Below are 22,484 nucleotides of genomic sequence, written 5' to 3'. Positions count from 1 at the left end.
ATCTACCCATGTGGTGGGCTTGTCTGCACTATCTTTCTTTCTGTGTGAGCCTTACAGGTGTGTGCACCATACCATCTACAAAAATTACATTCTTTAAATACATTTTATAAACTTTATTATAAAAAAAAGCCCTGCAAAAAAAAAGAAAGAAAGAAAGAAAAGAAAAAAGAAAAGGGATGGGCATTGGTGGAGCATGCCTTTAATCCCAGCACTCAGGAGGCAGAGGCAGGCGGATCTCTCTGAGTTCGAGGCCAGCCTGGTCTCCAGAGAGAGTGCCAGGACAGGCTCCAAAGCTACACAGAGAAACCCTGTCTCGGAAGAAAAAAAAAAAGCCCTGCAATAAAAAAAAGTTATACTACTGAGCAGTGGCGAACACCTTTATTCCCAGCACTTGGGAGGCAGAGGCAGGTGGATCTCTGTGAGTTCGAGACCAACCTGATCTATAAGAACTAGGTCCAGGACAGCCTCCAAAGTCACAGAGAAACCCTGTCCTGTCTAGAAAAAAAAAAAAAAAAAAAAAAAAAAGAAGAAGAAGAAGAAGAAGGAAGGAAAGAAGGAAAGAAAGAAAGAAAAAGAAAAGAAAAGAAGAAAAGAGAAAAGAGAAAAGGAAACAGAAAATTCAGATAAGTGAATGAGTTGTTCAAAGATTTCAAAGAAATTATACTCAAAGACTGTAAGAATAATTTTTTTTCCCTTTGTGTTCGTGTTTTTTGAGACATCATCTCACTATGTAGCTGGCCTCAAACTCACAGAGATCCACTTGCCTCTACCTCCTGAGCACCGGGATTAAAAGCTTGTGCCACCAAGGCCCAGCCAAGAATAGATTTCTTAGCAAAGTGTGGTGGTATGAAAATGTAATCACGGCATTTAGGACGATGAAACAGGAGGATGGTGAGTTTGAGACTAGTTTGGGCTATTGTAATAAGACTTGATTTTTTGTTGTTGTTGAGTTTTTTGGTTTTTTTTTTTTTCAATATTGGGTGTTTTTGTTTTTTTGTTTTTTTTCTCTGTGTAGTCCTGGCTGTCCTGGAACTCACTCTGTAGACTAAGCTGACTTCGAACTCAAGAGACCACATGCCTCTGCCTCACAAGTACAGAGATTAAAGGCATGTGCCACAACCACCCTGTTGTCTAAAAATATTTTTTAATTTAAATTATATAGATATTACGTATTTGTTGTAAGAATTTTTAATTTGAAAAAATTTCATTGTTTGTGTATGGATGTATGTGTCTGTGCACCGAAAAGGGCATCACCCCTGAAAGTGGAGTTACAGGTGGCTGTGAGCCGTTATGTGGGCGCTGGACATCCACCCTGGGTCCTCTTGCAAGAGCAGCCAGTGCTCTAACCACTGGCCCATCTTTCTAGCCCCTATTTGAGATTTTTAAGCTTGGGGGAATAAGAGCCTATGTTGTTCCAAGCCCCACTATCTAGTAAGTAAGGCAGAAAGTGTTGCAGAAGTGGAAACACAACAACGCTCCTCCCTTAGCTGCCTAACAGGGCAGAGGCTCTAGCCTTGCTGCTGATGCCCATGTTTCCAAGGGCACAGTATTAGCCTGAGAAGCCTGACTCAGCAGTATGCTGATGCCATACATCAGTTACCACACAACCTTCAATGAAGTAAGCCAGTCCTTCCCAGTTTCCCTAGAGACTCGGCAGCTATTTCTGACCACCAAACACTGTTGCTTATCACAGCACAGCTTCACAATTGATCAGTTAGCAGTCAAGCCCAGGGTTTTTAATGAAAAAGTAACCTAAATGCAGAACTAGTGGATAAGTCATTGCATCTATTACTGATAGACCTCCATATTGAACGGGGAAGAATAATTCTTTCTCCAGCAAACACTAACTGCAAACAATATCCTAACGTGTAACTTAGCTTTAGTGGCTTTAGTGTTAGGGCTTTTGCTTGGTTTTGTATCTTTTTTGTTTTAAACAGGATCTCATGTAGCCCACAATAGCCTCAAGTTCATTAGGTAGCTGAAACTTCTGATTCTCCTGCTTCCACCTCTGAGTGCTGGGATGACAGGTGTGTCCTACCATGCCCCAGTTTATGCAGTGTTGGGATGGAATCCAGTGCCTACTGCATAAGTGGGAAGCTCTACAACTGAGCTACAAAATCCCAAGTCCAGGGTTTTCATCGTTAGCTGGATGGTTTGGTTAGTGGCACTGAGGATTGAACCAGGCCTCACACATGCTAGCAAAGTACTCTACCACTGCACTTCATCTCCAGATAATGAATTTTTTACTTTGAAACAGAATCTTACTGTGTTGCCCAGGCTAGCACTGGTCTCATTTTGTAGCCTGTGAAGGCCTTGAATTTATACTCTTCCTGCCTCAGCCTCCTGAGTAGCTGGGATTACCTATCCCACATTTATGCCAGACCTAGATTTTGTTTTTAAAAGATTCCTTTCAACTTTCATATTCTCCCAGGTCAATGACTATAGCCAGCAAATCATAAAACTCATTTCTAGGATTCAAAAACCCAATCAGATTTTGGTTTAAAAGCCAAAATCTGGAGTGGCAGCCCATTCTTGTAATCCCACCATTCCAGAAGCAGAGGCAGGAGAATCAAGAGTTAAAGTACAGCCAAGAATACACGCCAAGTGTGAGTCCAACCTGGCTTACATGAGACCTGTCTCAAAGCAAAAAAGCAAAAGCCAAACTATCAATATGGAACTCTTGCACAGTAGATTAAATCAGTAATCAGTGTACACAGGAAGCTGAGACAGGGGAATCACAAGTCTGAAGTCAATCTGGGCTATCAAGCAAGTACCTTTCTCAAAAAAATCAAATTACAAAGTTTAGTAGAAGAAGCTTGCTGATCACTGAGCATAGTGGCAGATAGCATCTACCTGTGATCCCAGCACTCAGGAAGGGGGCTGAGGCAGCAATGTCAAGTGCTTAAAGCCGTCCTGGCCACAAAGTCAGAATGTGTCAGATTAAATGACAATGGACCATAGTGCAGATCCAGTTTGTGCCTGGATTGGCCTGTTTGTGGACAGCACAACCTACACAGCCTCAAATGGCAGTCTACAGGTGGATTTCTACCTCCTGGTACAATGGAGATGGCAGTATACTCCATGTTACACCAATTGACCAAAACACCATACAAGGAAAAGGAGTGAACCAACCTGCCATCTCTAAACCATATTTGACACTCCTGATATTTCTAGGGAAATCAGACATCATCCCAAAAGGGAAAGTTGAAGATGGAGATTTCCTGATCCCCACAGTTTGTCCTAAGTGAGACCACTTGAAAGGTAAATGAAAGGACCACCCAATGGGCTGTAGAGATTTTGGTCAGCAGAGCCTTGTGCACACTCATCTAGGTGCATTTAGCAAATAGGAGCTGGAATCCGACACCCTGGGGAAGTTTGGGCTGTGTGTCGCCAGCTTTAGGGAAAGCACTCTCTCTGGGGGCATGTTATCTATAGTGCTCACAGCAACTCAGGCAGCCAGCGTGAACACTTCCTGTGTAGAAAGGTCAGCCAGGAGTGCTGGTTAGAGCTGCACAAGATCTTATCGCCGCCGTTCATGGTTATTTCCCCATCATCCCTCCCTAGAGGTACAGCTTCACTAGAGCCTGGACTGTGTGAGGAATGTAATTTGCAAGATTTATGGAAAACGATTTTTCAGGAATGTGCTCTCAATTTTTATTGGGCAAATTCCTCTTTCCCTGGTAAGTGCCGGAGCATATGGGACAGGTAAATGTCTTAATGGACAGCATAAAAGTAACATTTTTTTTCCTGCCCAAGTGGATGACTCACACAGAGGGCTTCTAATCCCATTTTTCACTGGAGCAAATGTTCAGTGCAAAGGAAAGAGGGGGGAACTCCCACCCTTCAACCTGGCTGTCTGCACTGCTCAGTAATGGCTGGGTCATTTCGCAGATTCAAGCCACTGCTTCTGGCACATCCATCCTTGGGGAAACAAACTTTTATTGAATTTCTCTCCTCCAGGTGTTAGCCTCCTTCCTGTCTCTTATATACATCGGACTTGTGCCTTTCTAAGATCTAATACAATAAGATGAAAATAGCCAAAGGCGGTCTCTCCCCGTTCCGAAAGGAAAGATTAATGGCAGAAACAAACAGTAATGAAAAGTCACAGGAGAGAACAGTGCAGGTAAACATCACACAAACGAACACGCATGGGATCACTTGCTCCTCAGAATTGGAATGATTACATCCATTATTAATTTTGGCTTCTATGACACAACAGAGCTAAATAACCACCTTGGAATTGGTCAGTGATCAGCTTGAAGTTAGAATGAAGGTAATGCAATCCATTCAACCATATCCACTTACTAAGCAGCTATGGTGTTTTACTCAAACCATGCTTGCCTCCATAGGACAGGGTGTTATGTAGCTCAGGCTGACCTCAAACTCACCATGTCACTGAAAATAACCTTGAACTCCTGATCCTCTGTCTCTACCTCCCAAGTTCATATGCCAGCACTCCCAGCCACTCACCCATTCTTAAACATTTTTGGGTAAACAGTATCATCTCTTGACACTTAGCGATGCATAGAGTAGAGGAAATGGTAGATTTTGCCCTCCTTTGAGTGTTCATCCTGCTGCTGACTAAATGAATGACAGCATGTGTTCAATAGAATAATTCAGCCTCACATGATAGACAAAATGAACACTACTCTAAGGCCCATGCTGAGCATCAACAGGAAAGACTGGACATTTGTGAGCAGCTATAAAGTTAAAATAACACTTCCCTCTGTCCTTCCCTCCCCCCACCCCACTCTCTCTCTCTCTCTCTCTCTCTCTCTCTCTCTCTCTCTCTCTCTCTCTCTCTCTCTCTCTTTTCTAAACAGGGTTTTTCTGTATAGCCTTTGCTGTCCAGGAACTTGTTTTGCAGAGCAGGCTGACCTCAAATTCACAGAGATCCACCTGCCTCTGCCTCTCATTTGAGACAGGGTCTCATGTAGCTTAGGCTAACCTCAAACTTAGTATACAGCAAAGGATGACTTTGAGCTCTTGATCCTGCTGCCACCATCTCCCAAGTGCTCTGGTTGCAGGCATGTGCCACATTTAGTTTCATGCAATGCTAGGGATAGAACCCAAGTCATCAAGTATACTGTGCCAGTATTCTGCCAGCAGAGCTACACCCACAACCCAATGTCTGTCTTCACCAGAGAAACAATAAGCTGCCCTTAGGACCAGCTAGATGGCTCAGCAGAAAAGAGCATTTACTGCTAAGCCTAAAAACTTGTGCTCAATCCCGGGATCCGCTGGAAGGAGAAAACTAACTAACCACCCACTGCAACTAGTTGCTCTCTGACTGCCACATAAGCACTGTGACATGCAGGCGCGCACACACACACACACACACACACACACACACACACACACACACACATTAAGTAAAAAGAAATTTAACTTCTAGCTGCTCATAATGATGGTGTGATGGCAATCACCAGCAACCGTAGTACTCTGAAGGCTGAGGCTCAAAAATCCCAAATCCAAGGCCTGCCTGGGCTACACAGTGAATTCAAAGTCAGTCTACAGTAAGACTCTGCCTCAAACAAACAAACAAAACAAAACAAGAGAGCTGGGGGGGAGGGGCGTGGTGGTGCACATCTTTGATCCCATCACTTGGGAGGCAGAAATAGATCTCTATGAGTTCAAGGCCAACCTGTTCCACGTAGTGAGCTCCAGAACAGCCAAGGCTACCTAGTGAGATCCTATTTTAAAAAACAAGAGGGGTGCTCGCTTCAGCAGCACATATACTAAAATCGGAACGATACAGAGAAGATTAGCATGGCCCCTGCTCAAAGATGACAAATGCAAATTCATGAAGCATTCCATGTTTTTTTTAAAGATTTTATTTATTTATTATGTATACAACATTCTGCTTCCATGTATATCTGCACACCAGAAGAGGGCACCAGATCTCATAACGGATAGTTGTGAGCCACCATGTGGTTGCTGGGAAGTGAACTCAGGACCTCTGAGTTAAGCACCTCAGTGCTCTTAACCTCTGAGCCATCTCTCCAGCCCACATTCCATATTTTTAAGGCCTCACCCTCCTGAGGAGCAGAAAGGGGATAGGATAGGAGTAGGGGGCAGGGAAGGAGGGGAGGGAGAGGGAACTGGGGTTGACATGTAAAACAAGCTTGTTTCTAATTTAAATTTTAAAAAAAGAAATAAATGTTAGCAAGGAAATGGGGAAAAAAAAGAGGAGCCAGGTAGTGGTATCTCACTGGAGAGGCAGAGACAGGCAGATCTCCATGAATTTGAGGACAACTTGGACTATTACACAGAGAAACCCTGTCTCAAAAAACAAAACAAAACAAAAAAAAAACAACAACAACAACAAAAAAAAAGAGGGTTGGGAACATAGCTCAGTTGTTGAGACCTTGCCCAGCATGAATGTGGTCCTAAATTAAGTACCCAGTGGTGGCACACATCTAAATCCTAGCACTTGAGGAGTGAAGGCCAGACAATGAGGAGTTCAAAGCCAACCTCTGTCCCGCGCGCTGTATGTTCTCGCCGGCAAGAAATACACGCAGGACACTCGGATCCTTCTGCAGACAAGCTTTAATGCATCTTGAGAGGGGAGAGCATAAGCTTACCAGAGCGGAGACCCTGAACCAAGAAACCCATCCCTTAATAAAGGCTGGCAAGCAGCCGCCTGGGATGTGTTACCCTATGAATGGCTTCAGCTCCTCAGGCCAAATGAGCCACGGGATAGGCAGAGATCAAAGGAATGGAAATTACCCAGCGCCTGTGAAGTAATTTACATTTGGTGTCTTCAGGCACCATTATTGTAATGGAGAATGCAGGAACGGCTCCCTACAAACCTCAACCTCAGCTTCATAGTGGGCTCAATGCTAGCCTAGGCTACATAGGACCAGGTCTCAAAAAAAAAAAAAAAAAAAAATGCCCACATTATAATAACCCAAAAGTAAAATTGGAATCAGGGTGCTAACATCCTTCAATTCTACCTCAGCTACGGCTGTGTGTCTTTCAAAAGCAATTCACAATATCCCATCTCCTCAAGGAAGGGCAGTACAAGCCTGCTGTGTACAAAGACAAGGCCCTCTGCTTCACCAAGGAGGCCTCATCTCGTGCCTGTGCCTGTTCTTGTAACTGTGTGGAGCTGAGACCTTAAAGGACCTTCACCCTCCTTCAGGGTGTGAAACCCTGTGACAAATCTCACTCCAACAGTTCTCATCAGTCCCTGTTCCTAACACTCAAGAACAGAATATTGGCTGAGTGTGATGGTACATACATCCCTTTAGTTCCAGGAGGAAGATCTCTATGAGTTCAAGACTAGCCTGGTCAACACACCAAGTTCCAGGACAGCTAAGGATGCATAGAGAGACTATATCTCTAAAAAACACAAAGAACAAACAAAACAAGAATGGAATCTTTAGAATTGGGGAGAAAAAAAATAAACAAAAACCACTCTTTTGTTTGTTTGTTTTGGTTTTCAGGACAGTTTACCTGTGTAGCTTTGGCTGTCCTGGAATTCACTTAGAGATATATCAGCCTACTGTGAGAGCCAAAGTTACATTTTTAAGTTTTAATTACTATGCCTAAGACATCCATGAAACAAAAATGCCTCTGATCTGCAAGCCCCTTGCCCAAGCATAGATAGTTCCTGAAATACGGGAGGCTATTGTTTATGGGGGATAACAACCACAGGTATCACTCCCTTAAACAAGTTTGTTTGGCTTAACTGTACCAGATGTGCTTGATCACATAGGGGTGGCAGTAGGCAGGAAATATGTCAAGATGGATACTTGCCCCTTGATTGGGCATGATGGGAAATGCAATGAATTATGGGTTTTCCTTCTTAAACCCTTGCCATACTTGATTCTGGGCCATTTCCCAGGAACCTGGGTATGAACAAGGCCAGAGCCCATCTACCTGGGCAATATTTAAATAAAACTTGCTTCAAATTTGACTTTAAACTATGACAGTAGTCTTATTCTCAACTGGTGGAATTAGCATTGCCTCTGCCTCCTGAGTGCTGAGGTTAAAGGTGAGCACCACCACAGCCCGGCAAAATCATCTTTTTCTTGATCCTGATATTATTTGATCTTGAAGCAAAGACTTGGATCAAGTTTATGCTTTGGCCCCTTTCACCTTGGGATGGGTTACTTGCCAGAAGCCTTCCTGAGGACTGTTGCATTTTGAATCTTGAATGTATCCCCAGAGAACCATGTTGTAAAGTCTTGGTCTCCAGCCTTTGGGGTTATAGGAAGTGGTGAGACCTTTGGAAGGTAGGACTTAGTGGAAGTTTAAGTCACTGTGGGAGAGTTCCTAGGCAAGTGCTCTACCACTGAGCTACACTCCCAACCTTATTTTTAAGAGTAATTGTTAAGTAAGACCCAGGTCCCTTCATATCTCTCTACAATTCCTGGTTGTCATGAGATTAAATGCCTCCCCCCCCCACACACACACACGTTCCTGCCACTTTGTGCCCAAAGCAACAAGGCTCAGGAGAGCACCTGCCTAGCATGCATGAGACCTTAAGTATGATTCCTAGGGAGAGAGGGGGTGGGGGTGGGTTCTGGCATAGCTATGAGCAGTCTCTGAAGACTCTACCTGAGAATATTTCAACCCTTGAATGTGCTAGCAGTCATCACCAATGTACCCACGTGATTCCCAGAAAAGAAAGCACAGATGGAATGTATCAGTATAGAATCCATCAACCAGTTTGTATATTGGTTCTGACAACCATCAAATTTAAGTTTCCCTGTCCATTTACTTGCACAATCTCTATCACTTAGCAATGTTATGAAAATTAATCCAAAGTCGGTCAGCCAGCACAATATTGCAGCTGTGACAGATGTTCAGTAGATATGAACTCCCTTCTTATCATTTTTTTCACCTGCACATAGATGGCAGACACATGCAAACACATAAGTAAAAATAAATTTTCTTTCAAAAGAAAAGCTATGCTGCATCCTTAAAGCTATGAATTATTAAACCCCAAGCCAGCAGTGAGATAATTGAGTTGGTGGGTAGCAAGACTTTAGAGGCCCAAAACACAACACAAACTCGTATGACTTGGTCTTGGCTGCCCACCAGAACTAGATGATGAGACCTGTGGGTGCAGTTCAGTGAGGAGGGTACCAGCCTAGCTTACCAGATGCCCCTGCTTCAAATCTAGGATGGCCTAGAATGAAACGGTAGAGGCATATAGGTCTTGAATGTAATCCCTACCACTCAAGAGATGGAAGCTGAAGGATGAGGACTTCATCTTCCTGCCTGGCCTTGGCTGGCTAAAGACCCAGCTGTGAGGGTTACATTAGATCCTGCCTCAGAACAACAGAAGAAAAATTAGATCCTAGATGATAAGACCCTATTGTTGACAGGACACACCTTACTGTGCTGGAAGCCTCAAATTTATAATGCCAAAAGACACTACACAGACTTCTGGGGAAGAAAGTGTATCAGTGGTTTTACTCAGTTGTAAGCTTTACAAGCTACAATACTGTCATAGCAGGCAGGATATATCTACATACTCAATAGTAGCATGATTGTTCTGGAATGACCAGGCTGCTATAGAACGTTCTATGAGGTTAGGAGGGACTTGCAAACAAACAAACAAAAAAAGAGCATTAAAGGAGAAGAGGAGTCTCAGGAGTCATTGGGAGATGCAGAGGAAGGAGGAGATGAATTTGTCATAGTAAGAAAAGGTACCAAGCCATGTGGCAGAGCATAGATAAGAAATACGGGTTAATTTAAGTTATAAGAACTAGTTAGTAACAAGCCTAAGCTAGCAGCTGAACATTTATAATTAATAATTAGTCTTTGTGTGGTTATCGGGGAGCCAGAGGTCCCAATGAAAACCTGCACCTACACCAACCTCTCTCCACAGTACTGTAAATCCACTCAAAAGTTCATGGTGAGGGAGCTAATGGAACCTGGGAGAGGGGACTTAATTCTGGTGTGTAGCTAAACAGACACAGTGTTAGACCCACCTCCCAAATACATGTGTTTATACCCATAGACAACACTCTCAACTATAGTCAGAGAAGCCTTCTCTCTTCTCTCTCTCTCTCTCTCTCTCTCTCTCTCTCTCTCTCTCTCTCTCTCTCTCCAGGAAACTACAGTGAAGGCAGAAATGCACAACTGCTGTGCATGGATGAGTACTCAGCCATAAACAAAACATTTATATCATCCCTTCCAAGATTTAGGGAACACTGTATAAGAAGGGGATGGAATGATAGTAAGAACCATCAGACAGGAAAAAGAACTAAAAAAGGCCATCTTCTTGACAATATACAGCCAATGCAACCATGAGCCCTCAACAACTACGGATGACTACACTGGGTCTGCACTGGAACATCAATAGCCAATCAGGATGAGAGAGAAACCTAGGGAGCCCCATTCCTCACTGATGAACTGTTTCCTACAGATAGAGTTAGGGAAAGAGGGAGTCATTACCTCCAGGTTTGTACCCACTGGTGAGCCCACCAGGTTCCAAATCATACATTCAGTGGTCACAGAGATGGCAGTGACTAAAATAAATAGATCACACCAATAGTCACCAATCTAGGAGAGACCCAGGTGAAAGGGATAGGAGAGTGGTAGGGGTTATTCAATCACACTGTGACCCCAGAGTTTGCATTTGCATTAATTAACTAAAATTAACCTTGGGTCAGGAGGCTGCATTAGCAACTAGTTGACAGGAAGTAATCATAGAGCCTCAAAAGGCATCCAGGAAAGATGGAGACACAGGAAGTAGTAGGGTGGGGTTTGAAGTGGCACAGCTTTTTCTGGTTTGGCAAAGCAGAAGCACGGGTCTTCTGTGGATGCCAGCAAGGAGGAAGGCTTAGCTAGTTGAAACCTCTCTGAGCTTGAAGGTTTCACCCCAGCCGCTGAATCTCCAGTCTTAGTCATAACTAGAATGATAGAGGTTTAGTTAAAGCTACCTTTAGCAGCTACAGGTCCGGTGCCTGCAGGATCAGAATACTTGCCAGGCTGCAGCCTGAGTGGCCAGGCTGCTGTTAGAGAAGCAGGCTGGTAACTGGAGCTGCAATTCCTGGCTGAGATAGCAGTAGATTAAGGTGCAGTCACTGTGCTGAAGTTAAAGTAAGATAAGAGAGGGTAGCAGAGTAATCCAAATGTATAAGCATGTATGAAACTGTCAAACAACTTAAATTTTTTAAAAAGGAATAGAGAGAGGGCCATCAGTAGTGGTGGGATAATATACCCAAAGAATATTATAAAATTGCATGCAAATGACCTTATATAACCATGTATTTTTTTTTTTTTTTTGGCCCGGCCATGGTGGCACACGCCTTTAATCCCAGCACTCTGGAGGAGGGGCAGGAGGATCTCTATGAGTTCAAGGCCAGCCTGGTCTACAGAGAGAGTTCCAGGACAGGCTCCAAAGCCTGTCTTGAAAAATAAAAAAAAAAAGAAAAAGAGAGAGAGAGAGAAAGGAAGGAAGGAAGGATGAAAGGAAGGAAGGAAGCAAGGAAGGAAGGAAGAAAGAAAGTGTTTAAAATATGTATTTTGCTATAAATACCAGCTAAAAAATTCTCAATGCTCCTAGATATTTTGTTTTGTTTTGGGCAAAGGGGATGGGGGAGTAAGCTTTTTGATTTGTGTGTGTGTGTGTGTGTGTGTGTGTGTGTGTGTGTGTGTGTGTGTGTGTGCTCCTGTGTGTACAGCACATTTGCAGGTGTACATGTGCAATAGCATATCTGCAGAAATAAAAGGACAACCTTGTAGACTCAGTTCTCTCTTTCCATGATGCACTCCCAAGATGTCAGGCTTACATGTCATGCTTTTACCCTCTGAGCCAATTAACACACCCACTGGTAGAATTTATTTTTTGTATGTGTGGCTGAGTGTGTCCTGTCACACATGTGGAGGTCAGAGGATAAAGGTGTGGGTTCCAGGGATGGAATTGCCATCTGGATGACCTTGCCCTGGGAATTTATTATTATTATATTATTAAATCCACAAAATTGAGGCTGGAGACACATCTCAGTGGTGAAGAGCTCTTACTGATCTTGCAGAGGACCTGGATTTGGTGCCCAGTACCCACTTGGTGGCTCACACACATCTGTAACGCCAGTTCCAGGGGATCTGATCCTGTCTTCTGACCTCCATAGGCACCAAGCATGCACATGCAGGCAGAACACTCATACACACAAAATAAAAAACAATAAATCTTTTTTTTTCCTCCGAAACGGGGTTTCTTTGTGTGACTTTGGCTGTCTTGGAACTTGATCTGTAGACCAGGCTAGCCTTGAACTTACAGAAATCTACCTGTGAAGGGACCAGCTCCCCATTTCAGCAGCCATAACAGCTGAACACGTACTTGCCTGACCTTGTCTTGGTCACTAGGAGGTCAGATGCCTGCCTCGTGGCAAGGAACCAATCAGAAGTTAGCTGGTGGTACTATGCTTTACAGCTCTGGGTGTGCTTTACGGACAAGTGCACAGCAATGACACACAGAGCATAGCAACCACCCTGGGAGGGCCTATGGGCCATAACAACCAGTTGACCAATCAACACAGGGCAAGTCCTCCAAGCCTGGAGGCACACCAATCCTGAGCCTGTGCGTACCCCTAGACACTCCCCTATAAGATCTCTATGCAGACGCTTCACAGGGTCTTTCCTAGCCATCCACCATGGTGGGTGGATCAAAGGCCCGAGCTAACATGGGGTTAGGTCGTTAAACAACTACAATAAAGCCTCATGCAGTTTCACCTCTGCATGGTGATTGGAGTGGCCGAGGTCCTGGGCTGAGATCCTGGGGGCCTGAGACTCCGGGGATCTTTCACCTGCCTCTGCCTCCCAGTGCTGGGATTAAAGGCATTTGCCACCACTGCTGGGCTCAAAATAAATCTGTAAAAAAAAAAAAAAAAAAAAAAAAAAAATGAGCCAGGCAGTGGTGGCACACGTCTTTAGTCTCAGTACTCCGGAGGCAGAGGCAGGCAGATATCTGTGAGTTGGAGACCAGCCTGATCTACAAGAGCTAGTTCCAAGACAGCCTCTAAAGGCACAGAGAAACCCTGTCTCAGAAGAAATGTATTCATTTCTTCTGATATTAAAGAGGGACACTCTTTTCCCTCAGTTTGAAAATGCTTCCAGTTTAATAAGCCTCTTAGTTAAAGGGATGAAAAACTGATATTTATTTCTTCCTTGCTACCTGCAAAGACTGTAGCAGAGATGGGTGGCTAAGTACATGGGCTGGGATACTCCACCACTGAACTAGATGGTGATCTTGGGTAGCTAACAGAATCGGGTTTGTTGTTGCTGTTTGTTGAGGATTTTCATTAGTTTTAGCTTGTGTGTGTGTGTGTGTGTGTGTATGTGTGTGTGCCCACACACATAAGTATCTGGAGGCTAGAGGTGTGTCTGATCCCCTGGAGTGGGAGAAGTGCTTGGAAGTAGCTGTGAGCTACTTGCTGTGGGTGCTGGGAACTGAACTCTACAAGAGCAGCAAGCACTCTCCAGTGCTGGGTCATTTCTCCAGCCATGTGAAACTTAGCAGGTTTCCCACCAGACATTTTTCTCTACAGCCTCCTGTTATTTTCTAAGAAACTGAAACTGGCCCTAATTAAAGAAATAAACATGACTGGGAGTGGTGGCACATGCCTTGAATCTCAGCTCTCAAAAGGCAGAGGCAGATGAATCTCTGTGAGTTCGAGGCCAGCCTGGTCTATAGAGCAAGTTCCAGGACATCCAGGGCTATACAAAGAAATCATGCCATAACAGCCTAACACATGCTTGCCTGACCTTGCCTTGGTCACTAGGAGGTCAGATGCCTGCCTCGTGGCAAGGCACCAATCAGAAGTTAGCTGATGGCGCTATGCTTTATGGCTCTGGGTGTGCTTTACGGACAAGTGCACAGCAATGACTCGAAGAGCATAGCAACTACCCTGGGAGGGCCTATGGGCCATAACAACCAGTTGACCAATCAACACAGGGCAAGTCCTCCAAGCCTGGAGGCACACCAATCCTGAGCCTGTGCGTACCCCTAGACACTCCCCTTATGCTGCCCTATAAGATCTCTATCCCGTGGCTTCTCGGCGTCTTTTCCCAGCCATCTGCCATGGTGGGTGGATGAAAGACCCGTTAGCTCATTAAACAACTGCAATAAAAGAGTCATTGCTTTTGCATCGAAATGGGCCTCTTGGTGATTTGGGAATTCAGAATTTGGGCACAACAGGAGGAGGAGGAGGAGGAAGAAGAGGAAGAGGAGGAGGAGGAAGAAGAAAAGAAAAGAAGAAGAAAAGAAGAATAAGAATAAGAAGAAGAAGAAGAAGAGGAGGAGGAGGAGGAGGAGGAGGAGGAGGAAGAAGAAGAAGAAGAAGAAGAAGAAGAAGAAGAAGAAGAAGAAGAAGAAGAAGAAGAAGAAGAAGAAGAAGAAAGAAGAAGAAAAGGAGAAGGAATTGTGAGATTGAGATAGTTATCAGATGTGCTCTAAGGCATGGTTGATTTCAACTTGCTTCTGTGTTTGTCTAGATCTAAGCCACACAATGAATTCTAGAGCTCCCTTTCATTTCGATTGAATTCCTGCCAGTTCCTGCTAACTGAACCCTGCAGCCACCAGGCCACAGAAAGACAGCCTTTCATCCTAGAAGTTGTTTTGCTGCTTGAGAAATACAAGTGGGAAAGAATTGGGGTTTGCTGAATGCCAAGACAATGTGTTAAGCACTGTACTTTTGGATTTACTTTTCTTGGCATGGTAGGTTCTCTTTGACAGGTTTTCCAGGTGAAGGAATAAAAGTTCAGGCCCATTGTGTCAGTCCTCCAAAGCGAAGAGAGCCAGTGTCAGCTCTGCCACTCTGTGCTCCATAAGAATCTGGCATCTCCTCATGACATCTTTTCAGCCATCCTAATTAAATACTAGCTAAAGCTTAGGTTCTCTTGTCTGGCAAGCTCTTCGTGTCTTGGGGAACACAAAAGAAAACTTTTATTTTAATGTTTTTTGGGTTTTCAAGACAGGGTTTTTCTGTGGCGCTTTGGAGCCTGTCCCAGAACTCACTCTGTAGACAGGCTGGCCTCAAACTCACAGAAATCTGCCTGCCTCTGCCTCCTGAGTGCTGGGATTAAAGGTGTGTGCCACCACTATCTGGCTTAATTTCTTTTTAGTTTAATGTACATTAGTGATTTGTCTGCATTTATATCTGGGCAAGGGTGTTGGGTCCCCCTGAAACTGGAGTTTACAGACAGCTGTGAGCTGCCATGTGAGTGCTAGGAATTGAACTTGAGTCCTCTGGTAATCAGTGCTGAAAGGTTCAGGCAGATACCTAGGCAGCTTAAAGGGCCCTGTGTTGCATGGCCATATCATGACTACATCACTCATTACAGGGCTGTGTAGGACTCAGTGCACATGTGTGAGCTCCCCCTTTTAAACCCAAGCATTATTTGCCTTTCTCTCTCTCTCTTCCAGTGGCCGACCTCTCTCCTCTCTCCCCTCTCCCCCCCCCCCTCTCTCTCTCTCTGTTCTTCCATTTCTCTCCCCTCTTGCTCTTCCGCCCTGTAATAAACTGGTTAATGTGCTCTTGTAAGACCCTCGGGAAGCTGAGTCTTCCAGAATCTTAGCCCAGGACCGCAGCCACCCCAAACACAGAATGGAGGCGAAAGCTTGATGCAAATTGCATGAGGCTTTATTGTAATTTAACGAGCTAACCCCATGTTAGCTCGGGCCTTTGATCCACCCACCATGGCGGATGGCTAGCAAAGACAGTTTGAAGCTGCTGCGTACAGATCTTTATAGGGCAGCATAAGGGGAGTGTCTAGGGGTACACACAGGCTCACGATTGGTGTGCCTCCAGGCTTGGAGGGCTTGCCCTGTGTTGATTGGTCAACTGGTTGTTATGGCCCATAGGCCCTCCCAGGGTGGTTGCTATGCTCTGTGTGTCATTGCTGTGTGCTTGTCCGTAAAGCACACCCAGGGTCGTAAAGCATAGCGCCACCAGCTAACTTCTGATTGGTTCCTTGTCACGAGACAGGCATCTGACTTTCTGGTTTCTAGGACAAGGTCATAGAAGCACGTGTTCGGCCATTATGGCTGCCAAAAGGGAAGCTGGTCCCTTCACTCTCTATATTTCACGTTCCATATCCATCTCTCGAATTTCTAATTTAAGCAAAAGAATAACAAATGCTCTTAACCACTGAACCATCTCTCCAGACCCTCACAAAAGAAAATTTAATTGTAGCTCTCCTGGATTCTCCCATGGGAAATCATGCCATGATTGACTTAGGTCCCAGTGCTGATTTAACCACTTACACTGGCCAGGGGTGGTGGTGCACACCTTTGATCCCAGCAGAGAAAGGTGGATCTCTGTGAATTCAAAACCAGCCTGTTTTACATAGTGAGTTCCAAGACATCGAGAGCAACATAATGAGACAGTATCCTGTCATCCTGTCGAGCAGAGAACAATTCCATTAGAGAATTTCTCTGGGGTCCAAACCTCCGGTTCCAGTAACCCCGGGAGCTCTGGTCTGCATTGTATTGCAGATGCTAGCTGATTTGCTGTTGAATAGCATAGCCTCAGTGGAGAATGCCTCCTAGTTTGCATCTCTATGGGCCTAAGCATTGAGGAGGCCTGCACCTGGGCTGAAGACTCTTTGTGCCTAGAAACTGTTTAGGTGGACGCTTGAATTAATAGAATCACTTGATATCAGCTATATACATCATAATAGATGCTTTCTGGTACTGCCCCTGCCCTTGGAGAACTATTTAAGTGGACTCTTCAATAAACTCTGGCTTCTCAGTATCAGCTAGGAGCCCTCCTGAGATGATATGGTGTTTCCTGTCTCATTATTAGTGCTGTTGGTTAGTTAAATTCCCCCACTCAGAATCGGACCAGGGTCTGTACAGCTGGCTCCATTCACAGTCCTGAAGACAGCTGTCTGGAACATTATCCCCCCTCAAAAAACAAAAACAAAAACAAAAACAAAAACAAAACACTAAAATTAAATAATGATAATAATATAATAATAATAATAATAATAATAATAATAATAATAATAATAACTTACATGGAAATTCACTAAGGAAATGTTAGCATGACTTCCCTCACACACTGGCAAATAGCAGTCCCTTTGACACAATTAGAAGTCTCCAGGAACACCTGTGTTGAACTATCACCCTTCCTGGATTTTAGAGAGAGAGAAGCAAAAAAGAAAAAAAAAAAGGCTGCTGGACAATTAAAGGTACTGCCAAGAAGCTATGAGAATAAGGCAGACAGGCTTGATCTGTTGGGTTTCATTTATTTATTTATTTATTTATTTATTTATTATGTGTACAGTGTTCTGCCCAGGCCAGAAGAGGGCACCAGGTCGCATTACAGATGGTTGTGAGCCACCATGTGGTTGCTGGGAATTGAACTCAAGACCTCTGGAAGAGCAGCTAGTGCTCTTAACCTCTGAGCCATCTCTCCAGCCCCCCTGTTGGGTTTTTTAATTGAATATTTTATTTTGAACTTAACTGTAGATTTACATGCAAGTATGAGACTATTTCAAATAAAATAAAAGGAAAAAAAAAATACTATAGAGTGATCCCAAGTACCTTTTGCCCAATTTCCCCCAGTGGTAATTTCTTGCAAAATGGTATCTCAGGGGACTAGAAGATGGCACAATGTGCTTGTTGCAAAAGTGTGAGGCCCTGAGCCTGACTCCTCAGCACCTCTGTAAAAAGCCAGCAGGGCATGTCTATAACCCCAGTGCTGGGGAGCCAGCAGGGCACATCTATAACCCAGTGCTGGGAAGGCAGTGTCTTAGGGTTTCTATTGTTGTGAAGAGACACCATGACTGTTATGTTTTTGAAGAAAAAGAGAAAGGTGCAAGATGAGACATATTAGCCATTTTATTATAAGCCCAGCAGAGTATGGAGACTAAAGACAGAAGAGAAACAGGGTAAATGGCTGACCGCCATGGCCAGTCACCATAGAGAGGCAGAGAAAGCGTGTAGATGGGAGAAGAAAGTGAAGCAGAAGTGAGCAGAGAGAATAGAGAGCAAAGAGAGCAAGCAGCAGGGAAGTTGGAACTTTTAAAGGGAAGACTGTGCATGCGCACTGAGGTTCCACACATGCCCAGAGTCCTCACACATGCATGGTGGGTGATGTGATGGCACGTCCCTGTGTGTGCCCTGACTATTGTCAGGGGGCTTGGTCTGTAATTAAAGAGATATTGCCAATCAGCATTAAAGCCTGAACCTTTCAATGACCATGAAGGGACCAGCTCCCCATTTCAGCAGCCATGACAGTAACACGTGCTCTATGACCTTGTCTTAGTCACTAGAGGTTAGGTGCCTGCCTCGTGACAAGGAACCAATCAGAAGTTAGCTGGTGGCGCTATGCTTTACGACCCTGGGTGTACTTTAGGACAAGCACACAGCAATGACGAAGAGCATAGCAACCACCCTGGGAGGGCCTATGGGCCATAACAACCAGTTGACCAATCAACACAGGGCAAGTCCTCCTGAGCCTGTGCGTACCCCACTCCCCTTACGCTGCCCTACAAGATCTCTTGGGAGGCCCCAGGAGCTGTCTTTGCTAGCCATCTGCCATGGCGGGTGGGTGAAAGACTCGAGCTAACATGGGGTTAGCTCATTAAATTAGAATAAAGCCTCATGCAGTTTGCATCAAGCTCTGGAATCTGCCTGGTGATTGGGGTGACTGCGTTCGTGGCCTGGGACCCCGGATACCTGAGTTTTCCAGGGGTCTAACAAGCTCAGGGTTCCATGGTTGTATAGTCTGCAGGAAGGTGCAAAGGACCCCTTTAAAAGAAAGACTCCCCCTTTAAAAAAAAAAAAACCCACCCACTTACCCTCCTCATTTTCCCTGTTTCCCGCTGTTCCCGTGGGATAGGACTTTTCCTGTCTCCCTCTTCTTTCCTGTCTTCCCTGTGTCTCTTTACCTCTTACCTTACCTCCCACCTCAATAAAAGTTTCAATATGAGTTACATCTACAGATCTCTGTTTCCCCATCTGCCAGACATCCATCATCTACTCACCCACCCCAACCCCACCCAAGACTTCGATCCTCGTGGTCCCAGAACGGACTGGGGACCACCACCTTCAGTACCAACCCATTAGTATTTATTCCTAACAGGTGTTGTTTGGGCTTTTTAACAATGTGTGTGCATGTGTTTGTCACAGGTGGGGGCATGGTTGTGAAGGTCAGAGGAGGGTGTCAGATGCCCTGGAGATGGATGGAGTTCCTGGAAGTTGTTAGCACTGGGACAAGGGGCCTGGGAACCAAACAAAGATCCTCTGGAAGAGTGGCAATCACTCTTAATCAATTAACCGTCTCTTGCTTTTTCAAGACAGGGTCTCTCGTAGGCTTGACTGGTCTCAAACTTACTATGTAGCTGAGGGTGGCCTTGATCCTCCTGCCTCCACTTCCTTAAGTGCTGGGATTACAAGCACCATACAATTTATCCGCCTACCTTTGTTTGCCTCCCATGTTCTGGGATCACAGGCATGTGCCACCACGCCCAGATAACACCCATCCTTTTGACTATTAGGTAATCTTTCTGGAATGCACAAACAAGAACTCCTAGTTTCCACCAACCCAAACACTAAGAATGTCATCAGATAACATCTGAGACCCATAGCAGAGATTCCCACACTACAAACCCACCTTCCTGATGTTTCCATCAGGGTGTTAATTTTTAAATTTTTACATTAATGGGTTTTTTGCTTGCATGTGTGACTGTGTATCACATGTGTGCCTGCTGCCTGAGGAAGCCAGAAGAGGGGAACTGGAACTGAAATTATAGACCATTGTGAACTGCCATGTAGGTGCTAGGAATTTAATCTGGATCCTAGGGAAGAACAGCCAGTGTTAATTACTGAGTTCTCTCTCCCTTACTATTTTATTTTTGAAATAGGGTCTCTGGTAGCCCAGCCAGCCTTGAATTCACTTTGTAGAAGATGACCTTGAACTTCTAATCCTCCTGGCCCAGCTCCCCAGTGATAGGACTGTATTTGCCACAATGACCCATTTTAGGCCAAGTGGTAGTGGTGCAGGCCCTTAATCCCAGCACTCTGGAGGCAGAGGCAGGAAGATGTCTGTGAATTCAAGGCCAGCCTGGTCTACAGAGCTAGTTACAGGACTGCCAGGGTAACAACTAGAAGGACTGGAGGCAGAACTCTGTTTAATAGCACAGAGAAATCCTGTATCAAAAAGCAACAACAAAAAGACAAGTTTTATATGGTGCTGGGGATGGAACCCAGAGTTTAGACTATGCTAGATAGGCATTACTAACTGAACTACACCCAAAATCCCAATATATCCTAAAAATGTCTTTAATCCCAGCACTCAAGAGATAGAGGCTATGTTTTGTTTTTCAACATTTTTTCCTTCCTTTCTTTTTCTTCTGCTTTCAGTACTGATGGAAGCCATGACCTCGGAGCATGTGGCATGTAGCAGCCAAGCTACCATTGAGCAACATTCCTACCTATTGTTCTTTCTTTTTTGAAATAATTTATTTAACTTTACTTTATGTGCATTGGTGTGAAGATAACAGATCCCCTGGAACTAGAGTTACAGACAGTTGTGGGTGCTGGGAATTGAACCCGGGTTCTCTTATCTGCTGAGCCATCTCTCCAGCCCCTGTTGTTTCTTTTCTTTATTACATGTACATTTTTGTTGCTTTTAACACCTAGGTTTGATTCATGTGAATTATTCAACGCAGGTATCCCAGGGGCATGACAGGAGAGGGTGGGGGATGGCAGAGCAGAGTAGGGGGAAAGAGGTCTATTAGTAATTAAACTCTGGGCTCATCCCTCCTTGGGTTTCATAGACTCCAGAGGCATAGTCTCCCAGAGACTCCTGAACCTTCAAAATCATCGCTTAAGAAGAAGCTTGTTCCAATGAATCCCAGTTTCTTCAGGTTCTCAATGATGTCATCCATGCTGCATTTTACAAGAACTTTCTTCACCACACCATCACTGCCAACAACCTCCATCATTCTGCCTGGAGCAAAGCCAAATCCCCCAACAGAAGTCCTGACTGGGAGAGGAAGTGCACGACCTGTAGTACATAGATGCTGCTTAGGTCCAGGCAGCCCTCAACCGTTTGTATTCTGTAGTTTTTAGAGACAAGGTTTTATGTAGCCTAGGCTGGTCTTAAACTTCGTATACAGTCAGGTATGGCCTTGAACTTTGGCCTCTCTTGTCTCACCTCCCAAATGCTGAGATTACAGTTATGCATTGCCACACCTGGTTTAAGAGGTGCTGGGAATAGGGTCTTGTTTCATGCATGTTAGGCAAGCATTACAAACTTTTAAAATAACAGATTCTTTCCAGATTTGATAAAGAGATGCATAAGGTAAGTTTAAGGGGGAAGTGTCCTTTAGCAATGCTGTCTACTTAAAGTGGGGGAAGCAGGGCTAGGAGGCCCAACAACCACCCACACACATAGGAGATTCCTTACTTTCAGAGACTTTAGTGGGAAGGGGAATTTAAGTTTAGAGGGGAAGGTTGTCTGAGTGTAGCTGATTAGTGAAGGTACCAAAACTAGACAGGATACAAAGCCGTAGTTTAGGACCTAATCTTACTGTCCCACCCTACTCGGGGGCAGCTACAATGCTTTAGCAGTTTAGGAAAGTTATTGCATAGGATACCAGATGTGCCACAAGAAGGGGCAGCATTCTGTGACCTAATACTAATCAAGTAACATTAAATTTTGTTATTTAATTTTAAGTTAGAGTCTTACTCTGTAGCCCAGGTTGGCCTGGATCTCACTACTTACCTAAGGCTGGCCTCAAACTCAAATCATTTTGCTTGTGCCACCACATCAGGCTTAAGTTTATGGACATAGTCTTTTATTGCCCTGGCTGACATTGAACTGTTGGTGAAGAATCTAATGAACTCTTAATTCTCCTCTGCCTCCTGTAGGAGTGATCAGACTGCAGGATCTAGAGGGCCTTTTTATTAGAGGCCATCTCCTCTTCTGGGAAACCATCTAATTTTGGGGCAGATATTTTTTAGATAAACTAATTCATATCTACACGACCAGAGGAGGGGTTGTGCAGAGAACACCAGTGAAAAGAACAGCTCACTTGAGGAGTGGGGAATAGGTGGGGTAGCTAGCATCTGCCTTTAGCAGAAGCATTTCAGAAACACAGACAGGATCTCTCTGCCTTCAAGGTCGACTTGGTCTACACAATGAGTTCCAGGCCTGCCAAAGCTACAGAATCGAGCCCCTATCTCAAACAAAACCAGCAAACAAAAAAGATTAGAGAAAGAACAAAATAAATAAAAGATTAGGAAAAAGATTGGGAGAAGAGAGAAGAAAAAGTCCTTCTCATTATTTCACCTCCCAATTTTCCTACAAAATAGCCAAATGAGTAAGTGGTTCTGGACATTCTCTACCCCCTGCCCCAATACACAGGGTCTCACTATATAACTCCTGTGTCCAGGAATTCAGGAGTTTGAGGCCACTGAAGCCTCAAACTCACAACTGGTTATAGCATAGCAACTATACCTTCTCACACCCATGCCTGGTGGAACTCAGAGTCACACACTTGCTGCTGAG

At 44.5% G+C, this 22,484-nt stretch overlaps 1 non-coding gene across 1 annotated transcript; it reads left to right on the top strand.

Moving 5' to 3' along the window:
- Nucleotides 1-5,714: 5,714 nt before the first annotated feature.
- Nucleotides 5,715-5,823, top strand: LOC113833424. Its single transcript, XR_003481092.1, has one exon. It is a non-coding gene; the product is annotated as a U6 spliceosomal RNA (small nuclear RNA).
- Nucleotides 5,824-22,484: the final 16,661 nt, after the last annotated feature.

Source organism: Cricetulus griseus (assembly GCF_003668045.3).
Source record: "Cricetulus griseus strain 17A/GY chromosome 1 unlocalized genomic scaffold, alternate assembly CriGri-PICRH-1.0 chr1_0, whole genome shotgun sequence".
Classification (NCBI taxonomy): domain Eukaryota; kingdom Metazoa; phylum Chordata; class Mammalia; order Rodentia; family Cricetidae; genus Cricetulus; species Cricetulus griseus.
Note: the sequence above shows the minus strand (reverse complement) of the source record. Positions and strands in the feature narration are given on the sequence as shown.